This window comes from Pezoporus occidentalis, unplaced genomic scaffold (assembly GCF_034315485.1).
Source record: "Pezoporus occidentalis ecotype Australia unplaced genomic scaffold, CSIRO_AGI_Poc_V1 ctg46, whole genome shotgun sequence".
Lineage (NCBI taxonomy): Eukaryota > Metazoa > Chordata > Aves > Psittaciformes > Psittacidae > Pezoporus > Pezoporus occidentalis.
The window spans coordinates 6713702-6724837 of NW_026915791.1; the positions used below are offsets into that span (position 1 = coordinate 6713702).

The 11136-nt window shown below is 44.3% G+C and overlaps 1 protein-coding gene across 3 annotated transcripts in view; it reads right to left on the bottom strand.

The window, feature by feature from the left end:
- AMBRA1 (autophagy and beclin 1 regulator 1) overlaps positions 1-9354 on the bottom strand; it is a 130540-nt gene extending 121186 nt beyond the window's left edge. For 2 of the 3 annotated variants that reach the window (XM_062635807.1, XM_062635806.1), the window contains exon 1: positions 9178-9354. The gene's annotated coding sequence lies outside the window, so the exon portion shown is untranslated. The remainder of the gene's footprint in view (positions 1-9177) is intronic. The other variant, XM_062635808.1, reaches the window with a different exon arrangement.
- Positions 9355-11136: the final 1782 nt, after the last annotated feature.

An 11136-nucleotide genomic window follows, 5' to 3' on the forward strand; every position in this document is an offset into this window, starting at 1 on the left:
GATTCAGATGGTAAGCAGTGCAGAGGGGAGGACAGCTCAGAGGACAGGCAACAAAAAGCCTATTTTACAGGAAGAAACCTTAGGTCTAGTTTCATCTAGTAAAATTAAGAAAACAGAGGTGAATATTCTATATGGGTGCATTCAAGGAGGAAGAACTGCAACATCCCAAGATATAAACCAGACACAAAAGGAAGAGAAGACTTGCAGACAGAATAGGCTCAAAGCTTGCAGATCTCAAACATTAAGCTTTGGAATAGCTTTTCAATAGCTGTAAAGGACAAGCAACCTAAGAAACTTAAAAGATCCCAATAACTTACAAGCAGGATAACCCAGTTACTCATGAGAAAGAACAAGCTCTGACAACTTAGCAATATTTCAGTCCTGTCAGGAGGACTAATGTTCCCTGAAGTAAAACAGCAACAAGGAAACCAAGAGGTTTAACAAACATCTTTATGCCACGTTTACATATTGCAAAATAGAGAAACAGGTAACACCTACAACTGCAGTTAGTGAACCTCCTGTATTCACCTCACTGAAAGGCCAAGTCCTCTTCACAATAAAAAAATCAAGTACCTACCTTAAGACAGCTTATCTAGGTCTTTGCAGATGTGTGCTAATTTGGCTATAACACACACTCCATATGTGAGCCTTCTGAGCATGTTTGAACTTGATGGTTTTCCCTCAGGGACTGTCCCTGGCTTTTTGAGCTTATTCTGACTCACCTCTTTATCCCATTTGAAAAGAAAACAAAGGAAACTCAGATTCGGATGCCTACAGAGGACCCTGCCGACTTGCTCAATGTTCTTAAAAGCTGGGATATCTTCAGAAAACACTAACTGTACCCTTCTCTATTGGGGCTGGCACTTCAGTGTTACCCCAGATCCCTGTAGAAGCCAAGCTTTATCCATGCATCATAATGGAAAATTTACTCCTTTACCTGAATTAGCACGAAAACAATAACTGCTCTCCACAACCTGGTGACACATTCAGCAACGTTTCAGTCTGGCAAAGAAAATTACAGCTGTCAAATGGAGAAACAGATATAGTGTAGACATAGGCACTGCCTTCACTGACTTTAGCAGGAAGCTTTTAACTGTATTACTGAATCATATGTTCAGTTTTGGGGGCTTTGTTGTTATTGTTTTTAAAGGACAGAGTTCCTTCTCTAATTTAGTCAAAATACCCACCAACTCCAAACATTCTGCTCAAATATAAGAAGCCAAACTATGACAGCATGTTTGGCATGTTAGCATACAAACCATGCAAGTACCAATCATATTTATAGCTACTCAGTAGCCATCTGACTAACAAGGTTTAAATGAAACACAGTGGGTTTGAAAATACTTCTCAAGCCCTCAGCGCAAAGAAAACTTGCAGCTCACTGGATCAAACCTGTCCAGGCAAGCGGCAGACTGATTCAGTAACAGCTTCTGTTACAAATACCCATGCTATCATAACTGATAAGACAGCTGACCACCAAAACAAGGAACGTCTCTGGGGTTGGTATTTTTCTATTTTCTTGTTGTTGGAGGGGTATTTTTATAATCAGGATGACCAAAAGTGGAGTCCAGCAACTGGAAGATTATTATATGATGCCCTGGGATGCGGTCCAGGGCACCAGAGAAATTCTGAAAGTGAAGAGTCATAAATTTTTCTATAATTGGCAGCTTTCTTTCCCTAAGTTTTCTCCCTTCAGGGCATTTTAGGACAGCATGCTGGGCTGTTTACAGTGTTGGAAAGCATTACACAGCCCAACCCCAAGTCCTTTACTTGTTCTGCGCCAGCTGTCCTCAAAGATGCCTTAAGAATCCCCAACCTCAGAGCCACAGAAGCTCACTTGTAATTGTTACTTTTACAGATACTGAACCCCTAGAAAACCTAAGTGAAGCAGCAAATTGGCAATCATAGAATCACAGAACAGTTAGGTTTGGAAAGGACCTTAAGATCATCTAGTTCCAACCCGCCTGCCATGAGCATGGTCACAGTAGACCATACTGCCCAAGGCTCTGTCCAATCTGGGCTTGAATACTGCCAGGGACAGAGTAATACTTCGTAGGAGTACAGAACTCCATGAAAACACTGACAAAAAGGTAGAGAAAGAAGGGGAATAAAAAGAAGGACATTCAAATTGCCATACAGAAAGGATGTGAAGATATTTTACGTATCACGCAGTGGCTTACAATTCCAGTCAGAAATGTGAGCACTTTACAGAGATGATGGTCCCATCTCTGAACATGCGTTTCCCTCCTTTACAATATCTTTGGTGCTATTAATGTTGTGGAGATTCAGTACCACCATTCTGGGAGTGCAGCTGGCTTTGATGCAAAGGAGATATCAGAGTACTACCTCATGTTATTCCATTCTCCACTGGGGGAAAAGTTACTTCATGTGGCCTTCAGCTCACAGCCTACAAATCTATTATCACTCCAAAGAACTGCTTGCTTGCGTGCTGAGCCCAACACTAAAAGCCTTTCCTGACGCACACGTACAGAAACAGCGTAAACAGCTCTACCAGTGTTTAAAAACAAAAGATAAAAAAGCTGCAAACAGTAAGAGCAATTTATAATGGGAGTTCTATCCAAAAGATACAAATGTCCAAATAACTGAAGGCAATTCTGCTGCCCAAAGAGGTCTCTAGTGACTGATGAAGAAAGAGGCAACATGAAGTGAAATACAAAAGCTGTCTCTGGCTCTGCAATCTGGGAACCATAGGGAGAATGAACGTACAAGCTTCCCTGGAGAAAAGCGTGTGCTGGTAGTTTCTGTTTCAAAGTCCCTTTGTCAAGTTTTAAGGCTTCCAAAATGCATCGACTCTAAAATGGGTATGTTTTGCACAGGTTACAGGCCAGTGCAAGCTGTACAGTTTGTATTAAAAAGAAAACCAAAACAAAACCGAAACCGTTGTGAGCAATGAAGAATGTCACTGACCTACACAAACACAAGCAGACTTATCTCTAGAAAAACACAAAAAACTGATTATGAGTCCTCTGAACTATATCAGCTCTGGCCATGGGCCTACCTACATTGTCACCAGTATCTTCTGTTTTCAGAATGTCTGTTCTTCAGTAAAGTATCCAGCACTAACAAGAAAGCATGCCCTTTCATTTACTCCAAATGAAACTGCAGCATCTCAGGCTTTGAAATCTCTAATATCTTGCTGATATTCAAGAGCATTTTTTACTGTATTAAATAAATTTTAATTTAATAAATGTTAGTCGTAATTTAGCATTCCCACTATTGTAATGTGGGTGGGTTCTCCAAGAACCAGCAGAAGATCATCAGACTTGTGATGATACAGTGAAAACACTGTATGCAGCAGTACAGCCTAAAGTGCTTTATCTTTGCTGCCAGTGATTCTCTTGTAGGCTGTAGTCACAAGACATGCTATTTCCTCAACGTATTTTCTGTAACAAATCAGTTTCCCTTGTATTTTACCCAGTTTAATTTTGACAAACTGCTTTATCAAGACCCCCATGTCTTTCAGAAGCTCAAAAGAGCAAAGAAAACATTGTGCCTATTGAAGACAGTCTTGTCAGTGACTCCAGATTGCACAACCCCTCCTTCTCTTACAGGAGCTTCACTGATTAAGCAATAAAACCTAGCTCTGAAACCCACAGACAGGAGACCTGCAAGAACAAACCAGATGCCTAAACCAATTTGGAATACATGTGAGCAATCACACAGCTGCAGGGAGTTTTCAGTTCCCCTCCATGTTTTCCACCCCCTCTGCAAATGGAGATTATGATGCCAACACCTTCCTAAATTCCATGAAACAATACTATATAAGAAGACCCAGAAATGCTATCCTGAACATAAGATCTGAATTCTACCAGCAGTTTTGTTAAAGATATTGATTCAATTCATACCCACTAACACTTTTCATTGCGTCTAAACTCCCAAGACTGAGCAAAACAAGACAAGTTTATGCAGAACTAACACAACAAAGAAACCCAGCTGATTCCCCCTCTTTGCACTGCATCTCTTCAGCTAAACAAACAAGACAACTAAAAGAGTCCTAGTTTGGTAAGTAATTGAACTATGTATACTGGAATTCGAACAATGCTGTAACAACAACAAAAATCGGTTCAAAAAAGGGTGACATGACTCATATCCAGAATAGTTCCAAGGACCAAAACTTAAAGACAAGTGCTGGAGGAACAGGACTATGCTCAGTAGAAAGCAACAGGGTCACATGAATTTCTGACAATGTACCTGATCAGCCAAGTTTTCCTCAGACATGATTGTTGTCCATTAACTCCATTTGTGGTACTTCCCCACGGGCTTTATGACTGTTCTCACAGCAGCCTTCCAGTACATGAAGGGGGGTACAAGGATGCTGGAGGGGGACTCTCCATCAGGGACTGTAGTGGCAGGACAAGGGGTAATGGGTTTAAACATAAACAGGGGAAGTTCAGGTTAGATATAAGGAAGTTCGTTACTGTGAGGGCGCTGAGGCACTGGAACAGACTGCCCAAAGAAGTGATAAACACTTCATCCCTGGCAGTGTTCAAGGCCAGGTTGGACAGAGCCTTGGGCTGACACGGTTTAGTGTGAGGCACCCCTGCCCATGGCAGGGGGTTGGAAATGTATGATCTTAAGGTCCTTTCCAACCGAAACCATTCTATGATTCTCAGCAATTCTTGGGTTAAAACACACAACCCCCCACAGAAAACGTTCTGCATAGAGACAACTTGGTTATCTTGCAGCAGTATCTAAAGGAACAGAAAACTGGAAATAAAATTAAACCAGAAATAAAGCTACATTGGACTAGAGCCTTTAAACAAACCCACAAACAAAAACAGTCTGCAGAGGTATAACAAACAAGTATCTTGAGCATGATTAACCAAAACAATGAACAAGGAAAAACCAGAACCCATTCTTCTGTTCTGTTTCTGTGTCCTTGATTAAGCTTAAAAAAAAAAACCAACCCAAAATTAACTTAAGACACCAGAATCATGCAGATTCCAGACACCAGAGCACAGAGCCAGTCTTAGAGTCCCTTAAATATGGAAAACCCCGCTAAAAAATAAGCCTTGGGAGGACAGAGAAAGTAAGTTTATGATGCAACTATGCAACAGAGTCCAAAACTAATATGATGAAGGCACTTTAATTACATGACTCTGGTTTCAGTCTTCAAAGGTTTTAAGATATTCCCTAAAGTATTACTCTGCAATCTGAAGTTTTCTTGATTAAGGTCTGACAGATGTGGAAAGTAATTCCAAAGCACATGTTTTGCACTAGGTACACAGCTCTAGGTTGTATCCACAGCTCTAAGCACTTCCACATAAATCAGAAGAGGATTCCTAAAGAAAAATAACTTGTAAGAGTGCTTCATGATTAAAAAATTCAATGCCATGTTTTAAATTGAAACTACAAACAGCTTAAGAAATTCAACTACATTACAAAGATGTCATTGTCATTTTAAGATCCTATATGACTGCAACAAGGAGCTGATTGCCATTAGAATCTTAATTTGCCTTCCCAGGCTGAATTAAATGAGCTATAATACTCTTAGAAGAACTTTAAAATTGCTAGTTATTTAAAGCAAAATGATCAAGACGTGGAAGAGAAACTTGCAGCTATCAACTCCTAAAGGTCAGAACAGGAATTGTAAATATAAAAAGGGAAGTAATAAAAATAAAACTAAGTGATCAAGCAGTGTCTGGAGTCTGACAGTTTCATTTACCAATGAGAATATAAAGCACTTTCATGACTATTATTACAATTTCCACATATACTTAATGAATTCTTGAGAAGAGAGATATTAGTTCCAATCCACAAGATGTGAAATTATATTTATTCTCTTCCTAAAGCTGTAAGATAAGTCAAATAGAAGAGCTAAGATCCAGAAGGTTAAGAGCTGGTTTCCACAATTCCATACTCAAGACTATGGCATCTTTTGCTAAGTATAGTACACAGCAGGAAATGAGGGACAGAGAAAAACAGAGAACTAGGGCAAAAGATAAAGGAAGAGAGAGCAACAGAACGACATCGAGCTCAGATTAACCCCTTCAGAGAACTATTCTCATTTAGACAGGAAAGCAAAGGAATTTTCAATTCAAAAACCAGTATTTACATTAAAAATCACATCAAGGTTCCTCAAGCTCAAGCGCCACAGCCAAGTGCCCCCTAGTGACACCGCACGCACAAGAGAAATTTGGGAGCACCAACAGTAGAGTAGCAGAAGCAACATTGGGTATCCACAAGATGAAGATTTTAGGCATTGAAGACTGCACTTCACGCATGTGTGCCTTATCCAAGTAATAAAGAAACAGCAAGTGGAAGCAAGAGCATATTTTATAAAGCACAGCTGATACAATTTCCTGCTCACATGGAAATAATCAAATAAGGTAACAAGCCAGAAAAGCAAAGATGATCTACACAGAAGCTGAAGTCTTCACACAAAGATGTATTGCTACTAAAGAAGAGGTCGGAGACAATGAAGATTTAGACTCTGAACAAAGACAATTCTTGACATTCCTTTCCTTTGTGGCCTTGGACTGAGACTGCGGGAGAAATATAAAGAGAGGGAGAGGAAAGTGTCCAAAACATGGGTGAGAGACTCCTCTCAGAATCCTGCACTGCTCAAGGTGGAGAACTAGTGCTACATACCAGGAAGAGGATGGCAGGAATCGCTCTGCTGGCACAGCCCTCACTGCGAACACTGGAAGTGGATCTGTGTGAGCACATAGATTAAGAGGACTCTCTCCACACCCAGACCTGGCACCTCATCATCCTGTGCGCCTTCAACAAAGAGTTTACACAAACTGGAGACAACAAACAGCTACTAGACAACAATTCTAATTGTTGTAGGTCTTCTCTTGTTTTAAGCAACCCAATCAATGGGCCTTTCATTAAGCAACTGCTACATCATATAACAGCTTCCCATTAAAATAGTTCTAACATTAATCCTCTTCCACTGCACATCACTTTCAAAACCCACAAGTCTCTTGTCCTCACCTTATTAATATTTTGTTTCTATCACACTCATTACAAGGTTAGTGCAGAGCTACTAACACAGAACACACAAGGCAACCATTAAATATGCCCTATGCCCTTTATCAGGTCTCCAATAACACAAACTCAATAGGGGAAAAAAGGTACCTTAATGCTATTTGTATTAATGGAACTAATAAGCATTAACATAGACAATAACTTTGTAATAGCCTCGAATTCAGTTCACTCACTAACCATGGCATGAAAGACACTGAAGTTACTTTCCAGAAGTTTCATATAAGATTATGACACAAAAAAAAAGGTCTCCAAATGCATAACTTACAGCAAAGGGATAGCAGCAGAGAGTATCATTGCTTGCTTGCTTTATAACTTGTTACAACTGCATTAAAGTACTGCAGAAAAAAACGGGAAAGTAGGAGACAACCAAACAGGAATCCAGAGGGTCAGTTATGACTCAGAAAAGGGCAAAAGAAAGAAAACTAAGGAGAAGCTGTCAGCAAAGTAAACATTCTGCCTAAACTCCCCAGCAACTGAATCTGAAAAGGCAAGTCTAGATACTTGGATCCAAGTGCATTCTTCATTCCAAGTATTAGAACAGATATAAATGCTAATGGACTGCTGCGCTTGTAAACATCCACGCTGCCACAAATCAACAGATGAGTACAAGATATTGATTTGTTACCACTGAAACACAAATGGACCAACTTAAAACAGTATTTATCTACAGCAACACCAATTGTGGAGCACAGGACCAGAAAGCTGCCCTGAAGAGTTATGAACATTAGGAATAACATCACTGCAGCCTTTCAGAATGCAAACAAGGAGTTTGAATTTAACAGGGAATTTCAGCTACTGTTGCCTGCCTCATTCAAATCTGCCTGGATTTAACCCCATGCCACGTTCTGAAAACTGACCCAACAACAAAATTAAACAGCCCAGTAATGGGTTGGCAGCACATTACCGGCAGGTCATTCTTAGGTCCCATTTTAACATTCCCATTAGCAATTTGAAAGAGGATGGGAGTGGCAAAGGCAAAGAAGCCAAATGACATTTGCAGAGGACACCAAACTGGGTGGTGCAGTAAACAAGGACAAATATAGAAAAACACACTGGGATTTTATATAAAGACCCAAGAACATTTCATACAGAGGAGAAAATGGAGCAGCACTGAGCATTCCTCCTGGATGTATTTGTTGACATAGCTGGTCTTCCTGAGCACTGACTCACACCTTGATAACAACTGATCTCAAACTGGTCTTTTACTTCAGAATGATACCACAAAAGCACAGGTCAGGGAAAACTACATGTAACCATGTAAAGCATCTGCTGAGCATGAAATGTTTTAGGGCAGGAACTGTGCTGCAAAAGTTGCTCAATAAAGACAGCAGAAAGCACAGTACCGACACAACAAGAAGCAATCTCAAAAACCTCAACACTACATAAATCTGCGTGTTGTAGGTGAAAACAAAAGCGTTTCTATAGCTAATGAATTAGCTGGGCTTGCTCCCTCAAAAGAAAAGAGGTTACCAAGTGTCATCGTACCAGAGGCACACATGAACGCATTTTATACACAATACTGCTTACACAAGCAAGTGTTCGACAACACACGATGAAAACCAGAAGGAGAAATAGAGAAGACAACACTTACTTCACCTTTCATTTGGCTAAGGCCGGAAAACAACAACAAAAACATTCATTACTTCAGCCCCCTAAAGCACCATGACCTTACCCTCCCGCCATGCCTGGAAACCCCGGCCTGTGCTGTTGTCCTGTGGGAGCAGCAGGAGGGAAGGGGCCGATGGAGAGGGAAGCCCAAAGCACCCAACGAGAGCCCGGTGTCCAGTAGCGCCCAAGGGTGGCAGGGCAGCTCCCCGGGACACGGAGCCGCTCTCCCTTCTCTCCCCCACCCCGGCCCCAACCCCAGCGCCGCGGGCTTGGCCCTCACCAGCCGCGGCCGGCCCGCGGAGCCCACCACGGCCACAGCGGCCTCCGCGCTCCACCCCGCCGCAAGGCCGCAGTCTCGGAGCTCCCGAACAAAGGCCCCGGAGGCGAGACCCGGCCCCGCTCCTCCCGCCGTGGCCCAGCTGCCCCGCGCGGGCAGGTGCCCGCCGCCTTCCAGGGCGCCGACGCGGGGACGGCCGCGCCCGCCCGCCCAGGGAGCAGCGGCGGCGGTGGGGCCCTGACCTGGAGTGGGGCCGAGCGCGTAGGCCCGGAGCCTACCTGCCGGGGAAGGGCCGGGGCCGGGCGGAGCGGGGCCAGGGCCGGGGCCGGGCCCGGAAGGAACGGCCCCAGTGCTCGGTCGTCGCCGCCGCTCCGAGCTCCGGCCAGGCGAGCCAGCCGAGCGCCGAGCCGGACCCGAAAAGCGGCGCCGAGAGCGGTACCAAGGCCCGAGCAGCTGAAGCTAGAACGCCGCCAGGCCGCGCCAGCCGAGCGACGAGCTCTTCCACCGCGGTGCGGCGAGGCGCAGGGGCTACGCTGCTTGCGGCCGCCGGAGGGAGACGGAGGGCAGGCGAGACGAGTCGATCCCGGAGCGCGGCGCGGGGTGGGTGTTATGGCTGGGCCTGGCCGGCCGCGCCGCAGTACCCAGGGGCTCCCACCGGGAGGAACGGGAGCTGGGATGGGAGTCGCGCTGTGCCGGGCACCAACTGCTGTGTGGCGGGCGAAACCTTTCGAGGGTGCTGGGCCGGGGACTGTGCCTGTACCTGGGACGGCGGGTGCCGGCCTGGTGCCCCGGGGTGGGAAGGCCGCAGGGGCAGGTAGCACCCCGGTGGTACGTAACACCCTGCGGAACGAGCTCCGTGCCTCGTGTCTTGGGGGTTCGCCCCCTCCAGACTGATACAGGGTGGGAAAACTGTGATTAAAAACAGGCAAGAAAAGAAATGGTGTTAGAGTGAAACACTGCCAGATACGGGTGTCAGATGAAACATAACTGGAAACCTTTTCTGAAATAGGACAGTGTTTATTTTTATATATATTGTGATATATATCCAACACTCTGCATGGTGAAGACACAAAATGTGTACACAGCCCCTTTGGGAGAGCAGCACCCTGCAATGAGGGGCCCTGCAAAGGCAGCAGCATCTTGCTTTCTCCTCAGTACTGTATTAAGGCTGAAAGAGTTGGGGTTGTTCAGTCTGGGAGAGGACTGGGGAGACCTTGCTCTGGCGTTTCAGTTCTTAAAAGGGACCTATAAGAAAGATTGATAAAACATTTTATCAAGGCCTCTTGTGACAGGATGAGGGGTGATAGTTTTAAATGAGAGGAGATTCGGGCTGGATGTGAGGGAAAAACTTTACAATGAGGGTGGTAAAACACTGGCACAGGTTGCCCACAGAGGTGGTGGTTGCACCATCCCTGGAGACATTCAAGGACAGGCTGGATGTGGTTCTAAGCAACCTGATCTGGTTGAAGATGTCTGTGCTCCTTGCAGGGGGGTTGAGCTAGAGAAGCTTTGAAGTTCCCTTCCAACCCAAACTATTCTACCATTCTATTGGAGAAGTGAGAGCTCGATAGGGGGGAAGAGACAGACTTGAAGGCTGAGAGGAAAATCTAAGCAACCCAGGGTGCTTGGTACCACTTAACCAGGAAAGGAAGAGTCAAAAGGCCCAGACAAGTTGGAATTTAGGGCTTGAGGTTTGCTGTACTTGGAAGGAGCAAAGGCAGCCTGCAGCATGGCAAGACAGTCTTAAAGGAGGTATCTTAAAGGGAAAATTGAAAAGGGCCGATGATGGGATTCCACAAGGAGTTTAGTCATGTAGTGAAAATGGCAATACCTTGGACAGTCAGTCACCATCATCCTCCAACAGATGACTGAGAATCAGCAGACATTATATAGTCAGGGTAAACTTTACAAAGCTCTGATAATGCACAGACTTGGAAGTATTCAAGAATGCATCTGGCAAGATGAGGCAAAGGTACAGGGGAGTGAGAAAGCAGGAAAGAAACGTGACTCTCAGCTGTGCAATTTAAATATTGTCTAAGCCCAGTGGAAAAGAGGAAGTCTAGGTGAATTGTTCTGAAGGAAGCTGCTTAGGAATATACAGGACAAACTGTCCTCCAGATGAGGAGGTTCCTTTTCCCAAGTGAACTGAAGGGTACTGACATCTGGCTAGAAGAAGAACAGTAGATTCATTTTGTCTGGTGTGGCCTGATGCAGTTTTTGCCCAAGTTGATAAGCAG